Source organism: Mustela erminea, chromosome 6 (genome assembly GCF_009829155.1).
Source record: "Mustela erminea isolate mMusErm1 chromosome 6, mMusErm1.Pri, whole genome shotgun sequence".
NCBI lineage: Eukaryota > Metazoa > Chordata > Mammalia > Carnivora > Mustelidae > Mustela > Mustela erminea.
Genome location: NC_045619.1, coordinates 77,885,890 through 77,909,586, shown reverse-complemented (window position 1 = coordinate 77,909,586; position 23,697 = coordinate 77,885,890). Strand labels below are relative to the sequence as shown.

The window sequence follows — 23,697 nt, the reverse complement described above, 5'->3', positions numbered from 1 at the left end:
TGCCTGCCTCTCAGCCTACTTGTGATCTCTGTCAAATAAATAAATAAAATCTTAAAAACAATGATAAAATTAAGAGTCCATGGAAAGACAGTACAGTGTAGAGGCCTAAGAGAAGCTGACTGCAGTTCTACACTTTAGGAGCTGTGCAGCTTGGCAAATTCCCTATCGTCTCTGAATCACCCGGCATCTATGCTGACAGACAGTTATGAGGATTACATTTGACAATATACGTAAAGCATTTAATACAATATTTAGCATATAATAGGTATTCAATAAATTCCACACATAGGTATGCATATTTATCTGTTTTTATAAACCTGAAGAGTGAGATTCCCCGAACCCTGTTCTATTTAAACCACTTAGGGTAAATGTATCCGAGAAACACTGTTGTCACTGTGGGAAAAAGTGTGTTTCACTGGGGGAGGAAACCGAGGTGGAGAGAGATCGAACAACTAGATCCAATCCTGTAATTAATAAATGGCCGTGAGGGAATTTGTAGTTAGAGCCAGGTGTCGGCAATTTACCATCTGCCGGCGGGATCCAGCCAGCAGCCTGTTGGGAAACGAAAATCTTGCTGGAGCACACACTGATTCCTTGTTATTGTCTATGGCTGGTTCCACGCTCCAGTGGCATAGTGGAGTAGTGGATACAAGGACAGTATGGCTTGCAACGCCTAAAATGTTTAGTGTCTGACCTTTAAAGGAGAAGTTTGCCTACCCCTAGTCTACACTAGAGTAGGAACAAAGAGAGGACATTGGACTAAGCCCTGCCACCACCAATTTTAGGGAGACTTCGAGTAATTCAACTGTTCCATATCTCCCCTTCTCATGTGAACAGAACAAAACAAGAAACCAAAACCCCAACCTTGAATTTTAACTTGATTAACCATTGCGGTTCACAGATGCACGTACATACGCTCAGTAGGTATCTGAGTGTTATGCCCTTAGAAGCAAAAACTTTACACTGAGTTGGAGCGGTTATAATAATTCATTTACAGTTTCTGCTTTGCTCTTCAGTTCTACAACTATTTTACTGCTGGCTTGTATCTTGAAAGTTCTCTTGGGTACCACAATTATGTTGAAGATGCTTCCAAACATTGTCATTCCTCATCCTGAGACCCGGTTAGGACTGAGCCACCAGCCCTCTTTGCTTGTAGCTTTCTCTGAAGACTCCATATCTAGGAGGGCACAGGGTGATCAGAGCCATGCATTATCACAAAGTCAAATCAGATCTGAGGCAAATGAAGAGTGAAAGAGATTAATGGACTCACTACTTAGAGCCCACGATAACCCAGTGATTTGCAGTTTCCATTCAAAGGGGCAAAGTCGAGCTTGGAAGGCTCCACGTAGCCTTGTGATAATTTTACTATGGAAAAGATTTACTGTTCTGCCTTTTGCCATTTTTTTTTTCCTTTATGGACAAATGGAATTGTGTGTTGCATGCTTGATTTAAGACTATTTAAATTTTTCTTTTTTTTTTTTTTTTCCTGAATTTAGGACTATCTCCCTTTCTTTCACAATTCCTTATAAATAAATTTGCACAAAATCAAGGGCAGGTGCAAATTGATTTAGGTCACTTGTTTCTTTGAAATCAGATAAACATGCTCCTCCCTCCTAGAACTTCAGATAAAAGACATATGTTTCTGATGGCTTTTGCCTGGCTGTCAGAAAAGAAAAACTGTGTCCCAGCCCCACTGTAAACCAACAGCGTGACCTCAGCCAAGTCACTGCTTCTCTCCATTTCCTTATAAGTCAGAGGACAATAAAAACAGTAGCTTTCTTATATGCTTGCTTTAAGAATTAAATGCAACAATGCTTGGAAGGCACTTGGCACACTATCGACCACAAGTGTTAACCACAGAGGGAACACTCAATAAGTTTACACCGGGACTTGCTTTCTCAGTTCTTTAAGATGTGGCACAGCCGAAATGACCGAAGTAATTTTCTTTCCATATAAAATTCAACTGGGAAAAGGTGCTGGACAATATATCCTTGGCTCATATGGAAGCTTAAGGACTGGAGCATTATTTTTTGAACCAACAAAATCCAAAGAGAAATAACCTTTGTCTTTGCGGCCATTATGGTGATAGATGTTTGTCCTCTCCTTCTTTCCTGCAGCGATGACTGAAAAAGTCCAAGGAACACTATCAGAAAATTAATCGTTTTGCATAATTTAAGAATATGCAAAATCCTTTACCTTCAGATTTTCTTACCCTGGGCGTCCCCAGAATAGGTTTCTGGGAATGCATGAAAGTCCTGGAGTTTTATGGAACATTCTCTGTTTACGTTGATTTTATTGCGAGAAGTTTCAGAGCGTTAATAAGATTCTCACTATGGTCTTTGATCTGTCGATCAAAGATAAAATTCTAAGTAGTATCAGAGGGCCAAGAAACTGTTAAAAATTTTAGAATTTTGTGAGTAAAATGCCATATCTAAGAACGTCACATTGTATAATAATTTAACTTTTTTTTTTTTAAGTACGACTAATGAAAAAGCACTTCGTAATGTGTAAAAGGCAACAACACTGCTTAATAAAACAAATAATTACACATTTGTGGCATTGACGAGCTAGCTAAGTACATTCAGGTGACACTTCTGTGGAACGAAAGCTAATTCATGATAATTTAACAGCACTTTACAATAGATGCTTAACAAACCAGGTAATAAAACATAATCAGCAAAAGCCTTTTAGAAGCTAATGTCAAATATTACCAAAAAAATGACTCATATTATTTAATGATTGTATATTCTATTCAGTTAACCCTTGCCACTCTCACGGAGAGGCCACAAAATTTGTAAGCCCTCACCATTTTGCTCACGTGTCCGTGACCTGGAGTCAGCTTTACCACACACACATATATGCAGCCTGGTGTGAAAAGGACCCCTCTATCCTAAGCTGAAGAAAGTTCCCTGCTTCCTGCAGAGGTGAGGGAGAGGGGAAGCCAAGGGCAGGTTGCAACCAGGGAACTCTCTCCTGTTTCCTCATCTGCTGTCTACTGTGGTCCTGGAGAGACAGTGGAGGCTGCCTCTCTTGGAATAACTGCCCTCCGACAGTCTTCCCCACACCAAACTTCTGCATGCTGGCCTTAAGCCGCGGCAGTGCTCAGGAAAGCTACATGGAGTGTGGGGAGAACAGAGGTAGTCACCTCGTCTAATTTACTCATACTTGTGAACCATGTAATTGAAGGGTTTCTGTGTGGCTCAGGTCTTCTGAGAGAATAGTCCATATACCCCTTGCTCAGCCTCTTCCATGTCTCGTAGTTGGGAGACCCAGTCTATTTTTGGGGGAACTCCGCGGTGGCATGCAGGCTGATGTTCCTCCCTTCTGGCCCCATCTCCTGTCCTGCAAATCAGAGTTTCTGATGCAAAGGTGGTTCCGGGAAGGCAGGTGCTCCAATTCCAGTGCAATCTCCCCAACAGAGAGCAGTGCAGCTGACTGCCTCATTAGTTTTCCTAAAAAGCAAGTCCATTTTGCCATGTTTCTATTTATTTTCTCATTATGTGAAGAAAGGCTAGAATTTCTGTGATTATGCCTTTGACCTTGCCCCTAGCCAAACAATAATATCACCATTATTGTGCTAATAGTATAGAGGAGTTTTTTTTTTTTTTTTTCTTTTTCCCCCAGTTTACTTTGTCACAAAAAAGCCCTATTTTCTGAGATCTGGGAACATGTGAAAAACAGTAACTGTCACTGTCATGATTTACACGGGAGCAAATTGAGGGATTATAAATAGCTGTTTTTTACTCTAAGTAGTCTCAGAAATCCAGACATCCAACTTATTCTAAAACCACCTAACAATATTTTCTACTAAATCTGTATTTGGAAGCATGACACAGAATATTAATTCTAATAAGAATTATTTTTAAAAATTCAGAAGTCTCAGAAGGAAACCCTGTACCTGTTTTTCAAATTTCGATTTTCAGGCTAATAAGGAAATGTGGTAATAAATGTAGCCAGAAGAGCAGTGGTTTTGGAGTCATATAGATTCAGATTCAGATGCTGCTGGATGACAGAAGGGCTGTGACCTTGGAGAGTGACCTTGGGCAGGTTATTTAATCTATCTGGAGTCCCAGTGACCCCCAGCTGCCATGCTGATGATAATATCTAGTAAAAGATTATTAAAGGAAGTAACTGCAGAAAGTCCTGGGCACACAATGTGCATTGCATAAATGTCATCGGATTCAATATATTTTTTTTATTTTCAAACGAAAGTTAGTGTCCAGCCTCTATTGTCGTTGATGTGGCCAAGAGGCTAAGTTAAGGCCAAGAGTAGAGGATAGAAGGCCTGCGTACTGCTCCTGGGTTCTGGCATTACGGGGATTGTGAGGGCATGGCCTTGGTCCTTTCCTCACTTCTTGCTACGCTGGAGATAATGAGGGCTAGAGTAACAACGTGGGGCACACAAGCAGAAGCCGTGGAAGACAGAGCCGTACCGGGTCGTTATTATCGCTGCTGGATGGCGATACTTCCTCTTTTTCTTTCTAGCAGCTTAGGCTGTACTCTAACTATTACAAAGTCCAAACACCAGATACAAGGAAAAGAGTGGTCAGGGAATGTTCAGTTTTTCTTTTCTTACTGAGCCCACCTATTATGGAACCATTAAAATACTTACTAAGAGTATGAAGTGATATGAAATAATGCGTATGTTAGATTTAAGAGGCAAAGTATAAATTCATAAATAGTAGAATCATATTTTAAAGCACTCAAATGAAGGAGGAGAAAAAGGACCAGAAGAAATTACAACCTATCACCTGTATTTGGATAATAGCGTTATGTTACTTTTTTCTTTTTGCTGTATTTTCTAATTTTTTCTGAAAAAAATTATGCTGTTTTTGCACTGGGAAATATTTAAAAGCATTTCTAAGGAAACAGTCAATCTTATAAGGATTTCTTTATGAAGATAGACATCACAACAACACTGCTTCTATTGAAGAGAAATTGGCATCCAACGATAGGTGAGTTAAATAAATTATGAGAAGCAGTATAATGAAATTTTACAATGTATAGTATATTTGTTTCCTAGAGCTGCCATAACTAAATACCACAAACTGGGTGGCTTAACCAACAGAAAATTCTCATAGTTTTGGAGGCTGGAAGTCTGAGATCAAGGTGTCAGCAAGTTTGGTTTTTTCTGGGGCCTCTCTCCTTGACTTGTCAATGGTCACCCTCTTGCTGGCTCTTCACATAGTCATCCTTCTGTATATGTGCACCCCTGTGTCTCTTTGTGTGTTTAAATGTCCTCTTCTTCTAAAGACACCAATCAGATTGGATTAGAATCCATGTTATTGGTCTCATTTTAACTTAATTACTCCCTTAATGGCTTATCTCCAAATACAATGACATTTAGAGATACTGGGGTTAGAACTTCAATGTATGATTGGGGGGCACACAATTTAGTCCATGATACATACCATTAAAGGTGATGTTGGGAAGAATACTTACTAGCAGGGAAGAAAGCTTGATGGTATAACATGAAGTGGAAAAAAAAAAAAGTTAAAAGCCATTCATATGTACAACTGCAAATGTATAAAATGTATATGGAAACAAAGCTTCCCTTCAGATAGCATCTGGAATTCTGTTTCAATATAGAGAAACTATGGATTCACACTAATTCCAAGACCCATGGAACTGAAATAAATTGACAGTTGATAGTGACACATATGTTGTCATTTCAAGGAGAGTAAGTTTGCTATCCTAAATAATGATAAAATTATTACAAAATTAACATAAAATTTGTATGTATCATAAGTGTACCAAAAGGGAGTGGATCAACTTATTAATGTTAACTATCTCTGAATGGGGGTTTATTAAGTGATTTCTATTTTCTTTTTTATGTTTTTTTCTGTATTTTCTAAATCTTTGCAGTGACTTAATATTACCTTTGTTATCAGAAAAATAATTTTTCAAAAATGAATCATATGCTATAAAGTTTAAGAGAGGTAGTTCACGACTGTGGCTACCTGTGGATTTTTAAAAAGATAATTCAACAATTCCATTTAAGCACTTATTCAGCATGTCCATGAGTCACACTATGAGTCACTTTTCTAGGATTTGGAGATAGACTTTCAAGAGGATATACTCATTTTCTCACACCTCACTATTTCTTTGAAAAAATGGATGAATAAATTAAGAAAAATGTGGGTATGTGGACACAGGGACAAAGAATCAGGAATGATTAATCCTGTCTTGGAGGGCCATGGAAAGCTATATAGAGAAGTAGCAGCAGGTGACTTGTCTGCCAAGAGTAAGTGGGGGCTTGCTTGATGCAATGAATAGACTCCAGTGAATGGAGTGACATTGACATTCCAGGCAGAGACAACTCCATGAGCAAAGGCACGAGGTGTGTTTGGGGAATAGAAAGGTCCCTGGTGCAGCTTCAAAATTTAGTACCTGGACTCGGGGCTTGTGGTTGGTAAAAGAGAAGGAAGAGCTGGACTTTCCACAGGAAGAGCTGAATCCATTCTAAGGAGGTGTACGTTATCCAGTAGGCATTATACTGTAGGGAGGCTGGTGTGTAGGATATTGTTGAAATAGCACAACTGTGATGTCCCGAAGGCTGGGCCTGAGGTACTGAGGGTGGAAGGCAAAAGAGCGAACAGAAGCCAAGTGGTTTCTGAGGTGAAATGAGCAGTTTATCCATGGAGTGAGGTGGGTAACAAAATGGAGGAATCAAGGATGTTTCTGAAACCTTGTCTGGGCAGCTGAATGAATAACTATGCCATAAAGCCACACAGAAGAGGCAGGGGAAAAGTGGAAGCGTGTGTCCCCTGTGAAATTCTGTGCCTACGCGGCCCTTGGCTCATCTTCAGTATGTATCTATTGGCCTTGACCTTGAGTGCTGGTCCAGGCCCACTTCACCACTGCCCTGTGGGGCCAGACATACGATACGGCGACATCCACAGCCTGGTTGTCTATTACTTCACTGAATACTTTCCGGGCATCGTTTCCACTCACCTGCACCCACCAGCTTTGTACCATGGTGCCCTAGAATGCCCCGAATGAGGAACAAAAAACAGAGAAGTAGGAGAGACAAACAAAAACTCAGCAGTTATCCTAAAAGCACACGGGATAAAGTTACCACAAAAAAAGCTAAGAAAGACAGTTTGTGTAAGCTCAACATAATCCAATCCAATTAAAACAAACAAGAAACACACCAGCCCTGACTATAGAATCTGCTATTCAAGGCAGGAAACATTTCATAAGGAGAGTTACAGATGAAACATCCCCAAGTTGAATTTCTTGAGGCCAGATGTCAGCCCATTTTACTGCGTGTAAGTGAGAAGTGACTCATTACAAAATAGACATAGCAGAATCCTTTCCTCCGGCCTCCCATAAATACAACTGCACACCAATAGAAACAAAAGCCTACACAAAAACAGTATTCATTATTTTTCTGAAAAATAATGAATTTTCAGAAAAATAATGAATACTTTTTTTCTAAAAATAAATAAATTAATTAAAAAAAGTTAAATGTGAATTTTTGACTTCATGAGGATTTGTGCCCATATTGTTCAAGGATCAACTGTATAAATAATCTTGAGCAGACCTCAGCAATACAATGATGAGTAATAATGATAGTATGATGTCGTTCAAGTAAATTTAAGCAAACTGCTTAAGAGCAGCAATTTTATATTACTTTTGGTTTATACATACAGAATAAGGGTAAAATGATATAGACTATAAAGATGTTTAGTAAATAGTTTATGAGAGTGATGAGATGTAAGTAGGTTTGAAACAGGAGTGATTCAATGTGTACTAATTACTGTTTTATTCCTCTTATTAAAAAGAAAATTTGGATAAGAAATAAAACATTTTAAAAAAAGCCTACGCAAAGTACCTCCTGACTTCAACTCTCAGGCTATTGCCGCTCTGCAAGGTACTAAGCTTTGTCGCCAGACATGATGCCATGTCATCCTCACAGGGATGGCGTGAGCTAAGTGTTGTTAACATAGCCATTCTAGAGATATGGTTGGAAGCTCAAAGTTTAAGCTTGTCCAAGACGGCATGCACACCTGACTACAAGATCCCTAGCAACAAGTAGAGACAGTGAGCTCCTCCAGGGGGTAGAGACAATGCCTTTCATCCTCACTCTCATACTCCCTGTACAATACCTGGGACTCATTCTTGAGAAAACAACAAGTGGACAAAGGACTTAATGAAGGAAAAAAGGAACTGTCCTCCTATGTGCGTGTATTTTTACCACATGATGCGACTTCTTAAAAGAGATGAGATACTTTTAGTCAGGATGCTAACTTCGGACATTTTATATCGCTGAAGGAAAAAAAAAGATTTCTTTTCATCTTAGATGCCTTCACATTATCCTATCAAGGTCACATTTTCCCTTTCCACATCACTCAGTGCTTTTTTGGTTTTATATTAGCTTTGTGCTGAAAATTGAAATTGGAATATTAGAACTCAGTCGGGGAGCACACTAATTTAATTAAATATTAAAAGCCAGCTGGTTTTATGTTATGTGGGCAAATTAGAGAATTAATGATTTGGTACACTTTCTTGTTCCTGTCAAGCTACAAGAACATGAAGAATAGCTCATTCTCACCCAGTTACAAAAGGTGAGATTGAAAAATTAGGTCTGCTTTATTAAAGTGTTTCCATCTAGAGTCTTTAGAGAATAGGGTAACTTACTTATTTATAAAATGCCTCAGAAGGCACGAGCCCTGGGCCAGTGTGAAAGAACCTGACAGACCTTATAGTATTAGGCACCTCTAGTAAATCCTCACCTGGGAAATCTCATCCGCTTGAGAATCTTGAAGTGCTATCATTTTGTGCAGCCTGGTTCAGAGCCAAGTGGGTGCCTGTTGATGTCTATTGACTCTGTAGGCTGATCCGCCCCTGTATGACTTGAAAAATATTTTCTCAGAAGCATGCAATGCGAAATGAGGTAGTGAGAGTAACATGCAGTTGGTAGAAATGACATTCGGTCGTTAATAGTTATCTACCGTACTACAGATTTCCCAGGTTTCTGAGTCCTATGAGTACATACTTGCACAGAGTATACAACGTTGTTGTAGAGATTGTAGACTAGATTGTAGAGATAGAGATTGTTGTAGACAGAGATTGCTCTGTTTACCCCAGGCCAGACGCCAGACTATGTGGCCAGTGGGCTCGGTTTTTAAATTTCGGATTGCTCTCTTATTCTGTATCTTTTCCATTTTCCCCTTCCATTCCTTCCCTTTTGTTCCCTGTCACACCAGAAAAATTGAGGAAGAAGGCTTTTTGAGAAGCTAGGCGTTGAAGGGGAAGATGTTGTAGAACTCAGAACAGGTCACTTATTCTCTCTCTCAGTTTTCTTCCTTGACACAAAAATAATTGGACTAAATATTAATAAAAGTAATTATTATTATAATTGGACTAAATAATGATAATTATTATTACCTCTGCTTCTAAAAGGATGATGGTAAGTGCTTCAGTTATATATTGCTGTGTAACAAAACTCTGTGGCCTCAAACAACAACCATTTCATTTGTGACAATTTTGCAATCTATACTGGCTCAGTTTGGTGGTTCTTCAGATGGTTTTTCCAATGGTTACTCGTGTGGCTGTATTCTGTTGTTGGCCTATCTAAGTTTAGGCTTGGCTAGGCTGGTGGAATGGTTGGGACTCTATTCCCATGATCTCAGGGACCTTCTCTCCAGGTGGCCTCTCCACAGAGTCTACCTGTTTTGGTCTCTCTCTCTCTCTCTTTTTTTTTTTTTTTTAAGATTTTATTATTTATTTGAGAGAGACAGTAAAAGAGAGCAAGAGAGGGGAGAAGGTCAGAGGGAGAAGTGACTCCCTGTGGAGCTGAGAGCTCTATGTGGGATTCCATCCTAGGACTCCAGGATCATGACCTGAGTTGAAGGCATTTGCTTAATCAACTAAGCCACCCAGGCACCCTGTTTTGGTCTCTTAAGTAGAGTAGGTAGACATCGTGTGAGGTGACTCAAGGCTTTCAGGATGCAGACTGTCAGATCCAGAACTCACACAGCAACACATCTGCTAAATTCTCTTGGTTAAAGAAAACCATAGTTTCCTTTAAAATTGAAGAGGAGGAGATTATATAAAGATGTGAACATGGAGGGTGTGGTTCACTGCAGGCCAATGTAACTGATAACCTCAGTAAATTTAGAAAAAATTCTGCTAGTTTAATATCTATACCTTCTACATGTGGTGTTATTTTCTAAATAATGTGAAAAGCTGTATTTTTTTAAAAAAGGATCATCACTGACAAAGTTAAATTATTATGGCTAGAGCTTGAGCCATGGTGTTTTCATTCATGAAGAAAACTCCTTTATCATGCTTTCCCACATTACTATAATTGTTTTTCCTTGCTTAAAATGACTGGTAACTTGACAATTTTAGGTGTGTAACTTTGGCCAATCTCCAGATACAGTTCTGTGTACAGTTTCATTTCACTCTGTCCCAATGATACAGCAATCATATCTACTCCTATGAACCTCTGATTACTTTAAGGGCAGCCCCATATTCTGAGTCACAGTAGGCTGGAGCCAGCCAGAGTTTGGCATTATTTTGGACACAGACTGGTTGAGTTATGACCATGTCACAAGAGATTTATTGACATTTGTGGGAAAGAAGTTTCCTAGCTCTCAAGAAAAGAGCCACAGCAAGAACCGAAAGGAAAACTTTTTTTTTTTTTTTATAAAGGGACAGCCACAAAATAGTTTAGGTTTTGTGGGCTATGGATAATTATTTAACTCTGCTCTTACAGCGTGAAAGCAGTCATAGACAGCACGTAAATGAATGAGAGGGTGATCCAGTGTAATTTCCTTTATAAAAAGATGTGAAAAACTACACTTGGCGTGTGGGTTCTAGTTTGCCACCCCCTGACAAAGAGTGTGAGAAGAGGCTCTTTCTTCCATTCCAAGGTTGAAACTGACATCCAAGGGAGGATGGGGGTGAAGAAAACAGAGAAGTGGCCCTCCACTCAGACCAAACCTGATTGTAACTCTCACTCTGGACTTTTTCAGTTACTTTAGTCAATAAATGCTCTTTATTGTTGAAGCCAATTTGGATTTTTCTTATATTTACAACCCAAAGCACTCTAACTGAAAAAGGAATTCAGCAAGTCCAAAATAACACAAAAAAATCAAGGTCAAACATGAAACCATAAGCTTGTATCCTGGGGCTGACAAACATCCTATGAATGAGAATTTTCAGGTTGAACCTAAGACAACCTGAAATATGCAGAGAGTCAAAGAGATTGTTACTGGGAAAAAAGAACGTGGTAACACCTGAATCACCGGCATAATCATTTGGGCCCAACTTCTTTGAAATAAACAAAAGAAGAAAACATCCATAAACACAAGTTGGAATTTCATTTCTTCCATATAATCGTAGTGGGTAGGACAGGACCCAAAATAGAATCTCAATGTATACTTGGTGATGATTGATTTCCTTCTTCAAAATCTCCTTTGTTTTTTGAAGTGAGGTTAAAAATATTTTTGCTACATATGATAAAAAGAGATATTCACTTTTATGTTACTGGATATAAAGAAAGAAAAGCAGACATCCTCACCCAAGATATATTGTAGGTCAGAGAGAATATTTTTGCTTTTAAGATTATTGCCAGCATATAGCTGTATTTTAGGAGTTACTGAAAAAGAAGAGTGTAAGCAAAATAAAAGCTATTTGATGTTTGAAAGACAAAGAAACTTAGAGGGAACATAAAAATACTCTTTTAAAATATATATATATATATATATATATATATATATATAATCTTAAGGTGTCTCATGGTCTAAAGCCTGTGGTGAAGACAATTAGATGAAATCTTAAAATGAAGAGAAATGTAGATTTAAGTCTCACAGATGAGCATATTCTCAGCACTCAAAGTGAAGAAAGCATTTTTTTTTTTTTAAAGATTTTACTTTTATTTATTTATTGGAGGCAGAGAGCGAGCAGGAGCAGGGGAGAGGCAGAAGGGGAGGGAGAAAGAAAATCCTGAGCAAACGCCACACAGAGTGTTGAGCTCTATCAGGACCTGGGCTTGATCCCAAGACCCTGAGATCATGACCTGAGCTGAAACGAAGAGTTGGACACGCAACCAACTGAGCCACCAGTTGCCCCTGAGGAAAGTATTTTGGCTGGAAGTTGCTCAAGTCACACACATCGTAAGAAGAGATAACCACTCCTGACAACAAAAGAAAGTAGCCCACTAATGAATAAAAGCAAATTGTAGCAGTTTTACTTTTAAACTTTGGGATTTATCTTGAAGGATTTAAATAAAATCAGTGTGGAAGGGCTTTGAAAAGTCAGTGATTCTGGAAAAACAAACAAACAAACACCAAAAAACAACAATAAAAAAAACCCCCTGACTTGAGGAAGTGGTTGTAATTCAAATAGAAGTTGCCACTGGTCCTCAGGAAGAGCTCTTGATGAGTTATAGTAAAAGGTCCTCCTTCAGGGAGATGCTTGCTAGTCTGAGTCTGGCCACCAAACTAGCCTCCACATCCCCTTCATGTCATGGTCTTGATGTGGCTTTTTTCTAGGGGGCTGCGGAGGAACAGCATCCTTTAACGACTTATTAACTGGAAGCCTTGGAGCAGCTGGCTGTGCCCATGCATGTCACAAGACAGAGCTTCCCAACTGTAGTTTTTAAGACTGAGCAGAATTATTAATTGAAGAAATTAAAGCCACTGTAAGAAAAAATGTAATTATGCCTGGAGAGTTCGGGCTTTAGCTGTAGTGCTTGCTGGAATAAAGCCACTGATGAAAATGTTTCAGTGGCGCACCTGTTGGGCACTGTTTCTCTCCATTTTCTGCTTTCTTGCCAAAACAACAACAACAAAAAAAAACAAAAAACAAAAAAAACCCAAACCCCAACACCTGAATTCTGCTGTCATTTGGGAAATGCAGGGAAAGTGTCCATGTGCTTAATCGATTTCCGTTTTGCACATGTATGAATTGTTGGGCCCTGCGTAGTGTCTGCTCCGTTAGAACAGGCGGAGTTTTACCTTCCAATTGTGAGCTGGGCTAGGATAGCAAATTCTATAACTAATCGGAAAAAAACGGGTGCCCATAATGCACTCGTAAAATAACGATTTCCCTCATTATTCTTCCCAGTTCCCCTCCCCTCCCTACTTCCCATTGTTTCGCCTTCCTCCCTCTCCTTTTCTTCCTAAAACAGCCATGTTGCTGAATACTAATGAGGCAATTCTTGGCCCTACCCCATTCATTTATTTTCAGGCAATTAATTCAACTTTCTAACGTCTAGCCAGAATGTTATGCAGGTAATTTGTGGGTCTGCTTAATTTCTCAGGACCCTGTGGTTATCAGCCAGTAAAGCTCATTGTGTAGATGAGATAATCCAGCTGGTAGGCAAGTTTGATTTCCACTGGTAATACTATCCCTTCATTAAAGCCACTGAGTCCTTGAGCTTGGCAAGCATCCCTTGTTGCATACTTCACTTTCTGATTACAAATGGTTTGCAGCTTCTACATGTTTGCCTCAAGAGCTCATTTTCTCCCCTGAAGGACACCAGGCCTGATGGCATCATTAGCGGTTTTTCAACATAAAATTTCACAGGGCTGTGATAGCCCTTGCCGGCTCTCAGATGTTCTGTATTTGTGACCAAGGCAAACCAGTACATTCACTCATCCATCCTGAAAGCATATGGAAAGCAGCATAATAGGTTCTTTGGGAGGATGGGGGAAGGGAGAAAAATAAAAGGGAAAAAACAATTCCTGCTCTCGAGGCATCTGCTGTGACCTTGAAGCGGTGACCTCTCCTGCTCATTGCTGGGCATGTAGGTGCTCATTAAATCTGTTATTTTTCTCTCGTGAATGAATGAGTCAGATTGTGCGGTGGGAGAAAATAAAACATATACATGTGAAATATCTTAGAGAGTGATTATGGAGCAATATAGGATTTGTGGCAAGAAAAAGAGATCTTTAAAACATTTGCTGAAGGCAATTAAATGGTGGTGAGAGGTAGTCAGGAACTTTCCTGGAAGAATTTGGCAAAGGTGAGCTGGGAAGAAGAGAATCTTTAAGGAAAAGAAATGATTTGAGAAGACATGTAGTAGAGGATCAAATGAAGTCAAATTTAAAGGACTTCAAAGAATTTAGAAGTCACAAGTATAGAACCTGGAGTCATTTACTAGATGACTGATCATAGGAGAAACTAAATAGCTTCTTTGACCTCAGTTTCCTCATTTGTAAAGTGGGGATAAGTCTATGTCCCAGGATTGCTGTCATGATGAAGTAGAAACAATAAGAGATAAGTTAGCGCAGTGCCTAAAATATAATAAACAATAAATAGCAGGTATTTTTTTTTATCAGTTTGGAATGAAAGGAGATTTTTAAAACATGAAGATGGAAAAGGCTATGTAAGATAGTCAAGAAATTTGAGGCATTGTGAACAAATGTAATAGAAAAATGGGAAACCACTTAAGATTTCTATCAGAGGCAAGAAACTGATATTTTAAAGACTATGTTACAAAAAGACAATGCTTACCGTATTTAGGCAGGGAAATTAGCTAATAGGATATTGTGATGGGTGAAATGGAGAAAACATGGCTGAAGAAATGAGAAGGAGAAGGTGAATGTGGAAGCTATTACGGAAGAAAACCAGCAGAACTCAGTAATTGATTGCAAATGAGATAGTGATGGTGGGGAATGTAAGAAAAAGATATGTCAAAGATGGGGAGATAAAGATCAGCCAGAATCAGAAGCAAGGTGTTTCCACTGATAGTGATGGATTAATTAGTAAAGAGCTTATTTAGGGGCAAAATAAGGCAAATGGAAATATAAGATGAAATGTAAGGTGATTTCTTTTCAGGTTTTCTTTTTTAAATTTTCTTTATTATTTTATTTTATTTTTTATTTTTTTACATTTGTGAAAGTTGGTTTGTCCTTCGCACCTCAGATATTATACATTTTTATGTGTTTTTTTATTAATTAATTTTTTATTATCCTATTCAGTTAGCCAGCATATAGTCCATCATTGGTTTTAGATGCAGCGCTCTGCGATTCACTAGTTGCACATAACGCCCAGGGCTCATCACCCCACATACCGTCCTTAATACCCATCACCCAGTGAAATTCTTTTAAACTAGATTCTATGGATCTATTTTATTTTTAATTAGCTTTTATCAGAAAGCTTTTTATGTTTTGAAAAATTCATAGTCATATAATTACTATGGCAAACCCTCTCCTTCCGCCCAAGTCCTATCATCTTGGCTTTTAGCCTTGAGACCTCTCCCTAACCTAACCTCAGGCAACAACTGATTGGTAGTTGAGCCTTTTCAAGAAGGAAACATACAGTAGATAGCCTTTTGGGTGTCTTTTTAAAAAAATATTTTTATTTATTTATCAGAGAGAAATCACAAGTAGGCAGACACACAAAGCCAGGGAAGGGGACCAGGCTCCCCTCTGAGCAGAGCCCGATGTGGGGCTCTGTGGGGCTCGATCGCAGGACCCTGAGATCATGACCTGAGCAGAAAGCAGAGATTTAACCCACTGAGCCACCCATGCATCCTTGAGCGTCTTTTCATCAGGCATGAGGCATTTGAGATCCATCCGCGCTACACCATCAGTTCATTTTTTAATATTGCTGAATAGTTGGTTTATCCACTGGTGGAAGGATTTAGGGGTGGTTTCCAGTTTTAAAGTACAAGAATAAGGTTATTTAAACATCTGCATACAGGTTTCTGTGTGACCATAGTTTTCTTTTTCCTTGGGTGAATATCTAGGATTGGAATTTCTGGGTCAAACAGTAAGTATTTAACTTTATAAGAAACCTGCAAATCAAATTGCAAAGTGGCTATCCCATTTTGCATTTCCTCCAGCAATGTATGAGTGTTCCAATTGCTTTGCATCTCATCAGCATTTGGAATTGCCAGTTTTGTTTCTGTTAGTCATTCAAATAGATGTGCAGTGATTCATTGTGATTTTAATTTGTATTTCTCTCATGCTGCATTCTGTTGAGCATCTTTCATGTGATTAATTATCATCCTTATATCTTCTTTGGTGAAGTGTGTTCATTTCTACTTTTTTTTTTAACGGGTGTTCTTATTGAGGGTTTTGGAAGTTCTTCACTCTCTAATAAATCCTTTGTCAGATGTGTGGATTACTTTCTTCCAGTGTTTGGCTTAACTTTTCATTTCCACTACAGTGTCTTTCTAGGACCAAAGTTTTAAATTCTGATGATGACCACCAGTCTATCAATGCTTTTCTTTTGTGGGTCATGATTTTAGAGTCATATTTAAGAACTCTCCTTGTTCTGACATCACTTGTGTAAAAGACTATCCACTTACACATTTTAGTTGCCTTTGCACATTTGTTGAAAATCAATTGGCCATATTTGTATGGATCTATCTCTAGACTTGATTCTGTTCCATTGATTGATGCGTGTATGCTTTTATCAATACCATGCTACTTTGAATACTGGAGCTTTAAAATAAATCTTGGGGCACCTGAGTGGCTCCGTTAGTTAAATGTCTGCCTTCCGCTCAGGTCATGATCCTCCTATCCTGGAATTAAGCCAGCCTTGAGCTCCCTGCTCAGTGGGGACTCTGCTCCTCCTCCTCTGCCCCTCCCCCCACTTGTGCTCTCTCTCAAATAAATATATAAAATCCTAAAAAAAAAAAATAAGTCTTGACATCAGGTGATGTAAGCCCTCTTTCAAAATAGTTCTGCCTATTTTAAGGTTCTTTGCATTTTGATAAAAATTTTAGATTAGTTTACCTATAATGACAAAACATTCTGATGGAAGTTTGAATGGGATTGCTTTGAATTTACAAGATAGTTTTTGGAGAATTGACATCTTAACATTATTAAGTCTTTTAACCCATAGACACAGTGTATATAGCTTCCTTTATTTGTTTAGTCAGTATTTTGCAGTTTTCAACAGCCAGAACCTGAATATATTTTGTTAGATTCATATCTATGTATTCATTTTTTTTTAAAGATTTTATTTATTTATTTGACAGAGATCACAAGTAGGCAGAGAGCCAGGCAGAATGAGAGGGGGAAGCAGGCTTCCTGCTGAGCAGGGAGCCGGATGTGGGGCTTGATCCCAGGACCCTGGGATCATGACCTGTGCCGAAGGCCGAGGCTTTAACCCACTGAGCCACCCAGATGCCCCTGTATTTCATTTTTTGGTGCTATTTTAAAGAATACTATTTTGTAATTTTGATATCCAACTCCTACCATATACTAGTGTATAGAAATACAATTGATTTTTTAATATCCTGTAACCTTGCTGTACTCATTAATTCTAGAGAATTCTAGATTCTCTAGAATTTTTTAGACAATCATGCCATCTGCAATTGAGATGGCTTAATTTTTTTCTTTCTCATACATGTGCTTTTTATTTCTTTTTATTGCCTTATTGCACTAACTAGTGCTTTCAATATGGTATTGAGTAGAAGCAGTAAGAATGGACATCCTTGCCTTGTCCCAATCTCAGAGAGGAAGCATTTAAGTTTTCATTATAAGATAAAATGTTAGATGTAGATTTATGTAGAGGCTCTTGATCATGATGAGGAAGGTTCCTATTATTCTGGTCTTGCTGACAGTATTTTATTCTTTTGTCATGAATGAATGTTGCATTTTTATCAAATGTTTTTATTGCATATATTGAGATGATCATATGGTTTTTCTTCCTTAAACTGTTAATATCCTGAACTACGTTGATTTCTCAATGTTGAACTCGTTTGCATTCTCAGCATAAAGCCCACTTTGTTGTAATGTATTGTTCCTTTTACATATTGGTAGACTCAGTTTGGTACCATTTTGTTCAAGATTTTTGCCCATTTCATAAAGAATATTGGTCAATATTCTTTTCTTGTAATATGTTTGTCTGGCTTTGGCATCAAGGTAATGCTGGCCCCACAAGAAGAGTTGGTAAGTATTCCCTCCTCTTCTATTGTCTGGAAAAAATTGTGTAAAATTCATATTAACTCTTCTTTAAATGTTCAATAACATTTTCCAGTAAAACCTCCGGGCATGGAGTTTTCTTTGTTGGCAGGCTTTTAACTACAAAATCAATTGCTTTAATCGATTTGGGACTGTTCAAGTTACCTATTTCTTCTTGAGTGAGTTTTGATAGTTTGTGTCTTTTGAGGGGTTCATCCATTTTATCTAAGTTGTCGAACCTATAGGGATAGAGTTATTAATATTCGCTTATTCTTTTATATTGTAATATTTGTGAAGATATAGCCTCTTAATTTCTGATATTGGTAAATTGTGTATTCCCCATCTTTTTCTTGGCCACTCCAAGCAGAGATTAATAAATTTTATTGCTTTTTTCAAAGGACTACACTTTTGGTTTCATATATTTCTCTGTTTTCCTGTTTTTAGTTTTCATTCCCTCTACCCCCTTTTACATTTATTATTTCCTTTCTCCTGCTGGTTTGGGTTTAATTTGCTCTTCTTCTAGCTTGTTAATGTGTAAGTGTAGGTTACTTTCTCTCTTTTTCAACGCAAGCCTTTCATGCCATATGAAAATATAGCAGAGAATATTTGAGTCATCAGTACTACCCAGTTAAACCTAAGCATATAGATACGGGATTTAATTTAATCCGAATAGAGTCTCCTTCAGTCAAGTGTTTCCCATAGTTTCAATTACACAAAAGCAGCAAAGAATCATGTGAATTCTACTACAAAATTAATTCAAGTGCTTCTTGAATATGAAAATAAGATGATCACTTTGGAAAGAGACAAGAGAAACGAGTCCCAGACACCATAGTTCAGTCCACTAGACACAAAAAACAGGTTCCTAAGGACATTTTCGGGATCAATTGAATCCTGAGGTTAAAAAACTTAAAACTGCAATATATGAAACTTATAAAAAATGATACACTTCATCCAGACTGTAGAATCAACAAGAATTTAATAAAGTTAATCAAATAATTGTAGTTCAATTGCACATAAATTTGAATTGTTTTCCCATTAAAGAGTGCTTGTCTGTAAATTATTGCAGGGAAAGCCATTTTCAAGTTAATGTTTCTACCATTAGAAAATACAAAGGGCATTTTCATTAATTAGACACAGCTCTCTTTCCTCCTAGTTTATCATTACCTTTGCTAGGTGGAATCAGTTTAGTACTCAAATTTATTGACATGTGTGATTCAATGACACTATTTGTTTAGAGTTCATCATATACCTGGTGGAATAAACTCATTAAGTATAAATGAATAGTTATGTAGTCATCATCTAAAATGAGTCAGTGCCTTTCTCCAGAGTCATTATAATGAATGTGAACACAGCTGGAATAAAAGTCTCTGTGAAGGTTACAGGCTTTACTCTGAAATATTTAAGGCTGCAGTTTTCTCCTTATTATTTGAGGGACCCTTGTTCAGAAAAAAGAACTTGACCTCCCTTTAAAGAGATTATTACATCCATGTACTTGCCATTTTATCAAAGCTACACACATTCTGCCGTGGGATCTCAAAGTATGGGAACATGGAAAAGCAAGGATTAGACCGGTTGTTTTTGTTTGGTCAATTTTCTGTATTCAAGAAAAGGTCTGGAGAAGAATGACCCATGCAGGTTCTGATGGCTACTAAGTAATTGATGTAGTCAGGATGCAAGACTCCTCTGCCTTCTTCCTTCTTTCTGATTCCGCATTGTTCCTTTAAGAAAGAGGAATGGTTCAGTTAGCCAACATATTAAAAGAAACAACAACAACACCAAAAAAAAAAAAAAAAGAAAAAGAAAAAAAGAAAGAGGAATGGTGTGCAGCATGAAAGAGAATTTCACCTTTTTGTTTTCAAGATTTACAGTCCAGATGGGGATTTGTTTCTACAATGCTTGTTAGAGTCTAAGGATAGCAGTGGGTACAACTGAATATATAAATAAGGGTGGAGACTGTTCTACACCAGTGAAAAGTGTTCTAAAACTTTGCTTTGAAATTGTGCAAATACAGTCTTCCAGAACTGTGCTTTTTAAACCAACAGTCACCGATATGTTGTTATGACATGCATGCTCCTTATCAGTTAAAAAAATATTTAAAATCAGGATGTAAGGGGCGCCTGGATGGCTCAGTGGGTTAAAAGCCTCTGTCTTTGGCTCAGGTCATGATCCCAGGGTCCTGGAATGGAGCCGCATATCGGGTTCTCTGCTCAGCAGGGAGCCTGCTCCCCCTCCCCTTTGCCTGCCTTCCTGCCTACTTGTGATCTTTGTCAAATAAATAAGTAAAATCTTTTTTAAAAATCAGGAAATAAAATCAATAATAAAAGGAATTGCAGGGGTGCCTGGGTGGCTCAGTCATTAAGCGTCCGCCTTTGGCTCAGGTCATGATCCCAGTGTCCTGGGATCGAGCCCCACATCACACTCCCTGCTCAGCAGGACGCCTGCTTCTTTCTCTTCCTCTCCCACTCACCCGCTTGTGTTCCCTCTCTCACTGTGTCTCTCTCTAGGTCAAATAAATAAATAAAATCTAAAAAAAAAAAACAAACAAAACATTGGGAAAAAAAAGGAATTGCATTTTACCTGTGCACAAAACTAGTCCACTTTTCCAGAATTTGATAGCAGATTAGCCCATTTCAGAGTTAACATCAATGAGGAAATGTCAGGAGCGAGATAAGTGTTTAACAGCTTATTCAGTATCACTTCATTATATGTTCTGCAACTCTAACATGGGGGTCAAATTCTAGATAAAAGAGTGATGAAATGCTGTGTTTTGAAGGATTTCCTGGGATGCAAGATGACTTTTCCTCACCTCCACCTTCTTTTACCTTTCAAGTCACCTGAAAAATACATCAGGACATCTTTTATAATATAGAGTTGATTAGTTTGTTAAGTATGATGGAAACAGGGTACAAGTGTGAAGCTTCATTTAGGTAATATTCTTCTTCATATTATGAAAAACATTGACCTTATGTATCAAGCAAGTGAACAGTTTATGCTTTCTGAATCCCTGTTAAAAAATATTAAATATTACTTATTCCAGTGGCAATACTTCATTAGGCATAAAAATTAAACATTGAACCAAATAGAAATTAAATTCAATACATCTATCAATGAAAAAAATCAAGAAAAGGAGGGATGTGAGGAATATACTCTGTAATCAATTTTTTTCTTTGATGAAAAGATCATGATGTCATGTTCCCTGTATTCCCTCTCGCTGGGGCCTTTATTCTCTGCGTCCCACCCGCTTTCTCCCACTTTTCCGGGTTTTCCCTTCCTCCCACTCCCTGGCGCCTGGTTCCTGTTGTCAAATAGAGCTACAGATTAGTGCCTTGCCCTCTCCTGAGACTTTCCACAATGCTCTCGTCTTCCCTGCAGAGTGAAAACCGCACCGATTATCACTCTAAATATTCATGTATTTGTGAAGGCATGGTTTTAGCGAGCTGAGTACTGAGTCTATTGCCTGAAAATCAACCTGCAGAGCAAGAGAGGCTTTTTCACATTAATAGTCAAGTGGTAATATGCACAGGAGAGAACCATTTATTGCTCCTCCTTCATTCATTCACTAGTTCACTCATTCATTCAATAAATGTGTATGTTGGTGGCCCTGTGTGTCTCGCGGATGCAAGGTACTGGGGAGGTCAAAAGACATAAGGTTCAACGGACGATTACAGTGAGTTTAATAGTTATTTTTCTTGGAGAAATCAGGAGAAACTGAAGCACAAACAGATCGAAAGTGGAATGAATGAATAACCTGAAGGTAGGTAAGTGTGGTTTTTTAAATGTGTTATCCCTCTTGGTCTCGCCACTCTCCACAACATCAATTCAGAAGGTGTGAGGGGAAGAGAATAGAGTAGGTTAAAGCCCTCAGGCTCCCTGGCCCCTGCTGTATCCAAATCCTGGCTTCCTCATTTACTGCACAAAATGGTAGGATTCCTGAAAGGAGGGACTTTTGTCTGTTTTGTTCACTGACACAGCCTGAGAGCCTGAAGCAGCAGGTGCTCAATCCATTTGCAAAGAATATTTGATGAATGAACTGACCTGGGGTTGTAGCTTTACTTCTCTTTCTCCCTTTCCTCACTTGTAAAATAAGGCTAATGGGAACAATGACCTAGTAGAGTTTGAGCATTAAACAGGGATGTAAAGCTTAGAAGAGTGTCTGGCCCAGAGTCAGGTCGGCACAACTGTGAGCTCTGTGACTCTTCAACAACCGTTCGTCGCGTACCTGCCAGGCCATGTGATGGGCAACGAGTATTCACACGAAAGTGACACACGCATCGTCCTTGCCTTCCACGGGGAGTGAGGGGCACAGACGTTAAACCAACACACATGTGTAATTATAGCGATGAGTTGGGATGAGTGTCAGAAAGGAAAAAACAAACAAAAAAACCAGACAAATACACACAGGAGATCCTAGCAAGGAGGACTTTACTGGATGATGAGTCGGGGAAGGTCTCATTAAAGAGTGGTATCTGTACTGATACTTGATAGTTGAGAAGAAAATTAGTCCAGAGTAGGCGGGAGGAGGGTTCCATACCCACAAGGAATAGGGAGGCAGGGGTGGAGGCCCCAGGGCAATTAAGAGGTTGGTGCATTCAGGAAGGGACTCTATGTGAGTGGACTGCATATCTCCAGACTTTTATATGAAAGACTCCTTTTTCATTAAGACCCAATATAGCACTGTGGACTCTGAGAAGCAAACTGAGGGTTTTGGAAGGGGGGTGGTGAGGGTTGGGTGAGCCTGGTAATGGGTATTAAGGAGCGCATGTATTGCATGGAGCACTGGGTGTGGTGCATAAACAATGAATTCTGGGACACTGAAAAGAAATAAAATAAAATAAAATGGAAAACAAAACAAAAAAAAGACCCAACATTGTTCTTGTTTTGTTGCTGTTATTAGCTACCAAACTGAATCATAATTACTCTGCATGCACTTTCCCCACCTAGCCCCCAGGTTTTAACATCTCTAAGGTTTGGATACCTCTTACAATTAAAGGCATCTTATAATTGTAATTATAGCATTCTTATCTTAGTGAAATGTATAGTTATGGAACTTATTGTAACTGATGACAATTTCTACTTGAAATAGGGTGACACACTGTAACTTGTCATGCCAAACATGATAAAACAGACACAAAGGTAAAATCAAATTTTGATGTAGAAAGTAAATATTTAAATATGTCAATTTAATATTTATTAGTGTCTGTTAGCTCTTATAATATATTTGGGGGATCAAGTTGGTTAAATATGTTTATTTTTAAAATTTTTGATTCATAACTTATGGTCACTTTAAACTTAAATTCAGTTTATCTGAGTACTTGGTATTATGTCATATTTGAGAAAGCTACCTCACAAAGATCTGTACATTTAAACTGTAGACATCAAGACAGGCTACACTTACTAAAGTGTGATACTCATAATTCAATCTCAGCCAACAGTGAAGCCAACTTTTTTTGCTTAAAGCCAACTCATAAATTTTCATCTTGCCTTATGTCAATCAGTTGTGGGGTTTTTTTTGGCAAACTAAACAGAAGATGTAGAATTTTTTTTAAAGATTTTATTTATTTATTTGATAGAGAGAGAGAGCATAAGCAGGGGGAGCAGCAGGCAGAGGGAGAGAAAGAATCAGGCTTCCTGCTGAGCAAGGAGCCCAATGCGGGGCTTGATTCTAGGGCTCTGGGATCATGACCTGAGCCTAAGACAGCTGCCTAACCAACTGAGCCACGCAGGCGTCCCGAGGATGTAGAATTTTTACATTGCTTTAAATTCAATGTAATTCTATTTAGAAGGGTTTTTTAAAGTTAGAAATTTGTTTCTAAGTGTTTTA

The 23,697-nt window shown here is 38.4% G+C and overlaps 2 long non-coding RNA genes across 3 annotated transcripts in view; one reads left to right on the top strand and one right to left on the bottom strand.

Annotated features, from left to right (window-relative positions):
• Positions 1-323: 323 nt before the first annotated feature.
• Positions 324-4,098, bottom strand: LOC116592394. Of its 2 annotated transcripts, none has more exons than XR_004286479.1 (4): positions 3,899-4,098; positions 2,213-2,391; positions 2,061-2,123; positions 324-1,231 (listed from the first exon to the last, which is right to left on the bottom strand). It is a non-coding gene; the product is annotated as an uncharacterized LOC116592394 (long non-coding RNA). The 2 variants fall into 2 exon arrangements; XR_004286478.1 differs by having other exon boundaries at positions 324-1,177.
• A 342-nt stretch (positions 4,099-4,440) lies between these two features.
• The window catches only part of LOC116592393, a 44,319-nt gene continuing 25,062 nt past the window's right edge, over positions 4,441-23,697 (top strand). The window contains exon 1 of the long non-coding RNA XR_004286477.1: positions 4,441-4,955. This is a non-coding gene — a long non-coding RNA (uncharacterized LOC116592393). The remainder of the gene's footprint in view (positions 4,956-23,697) is intronic.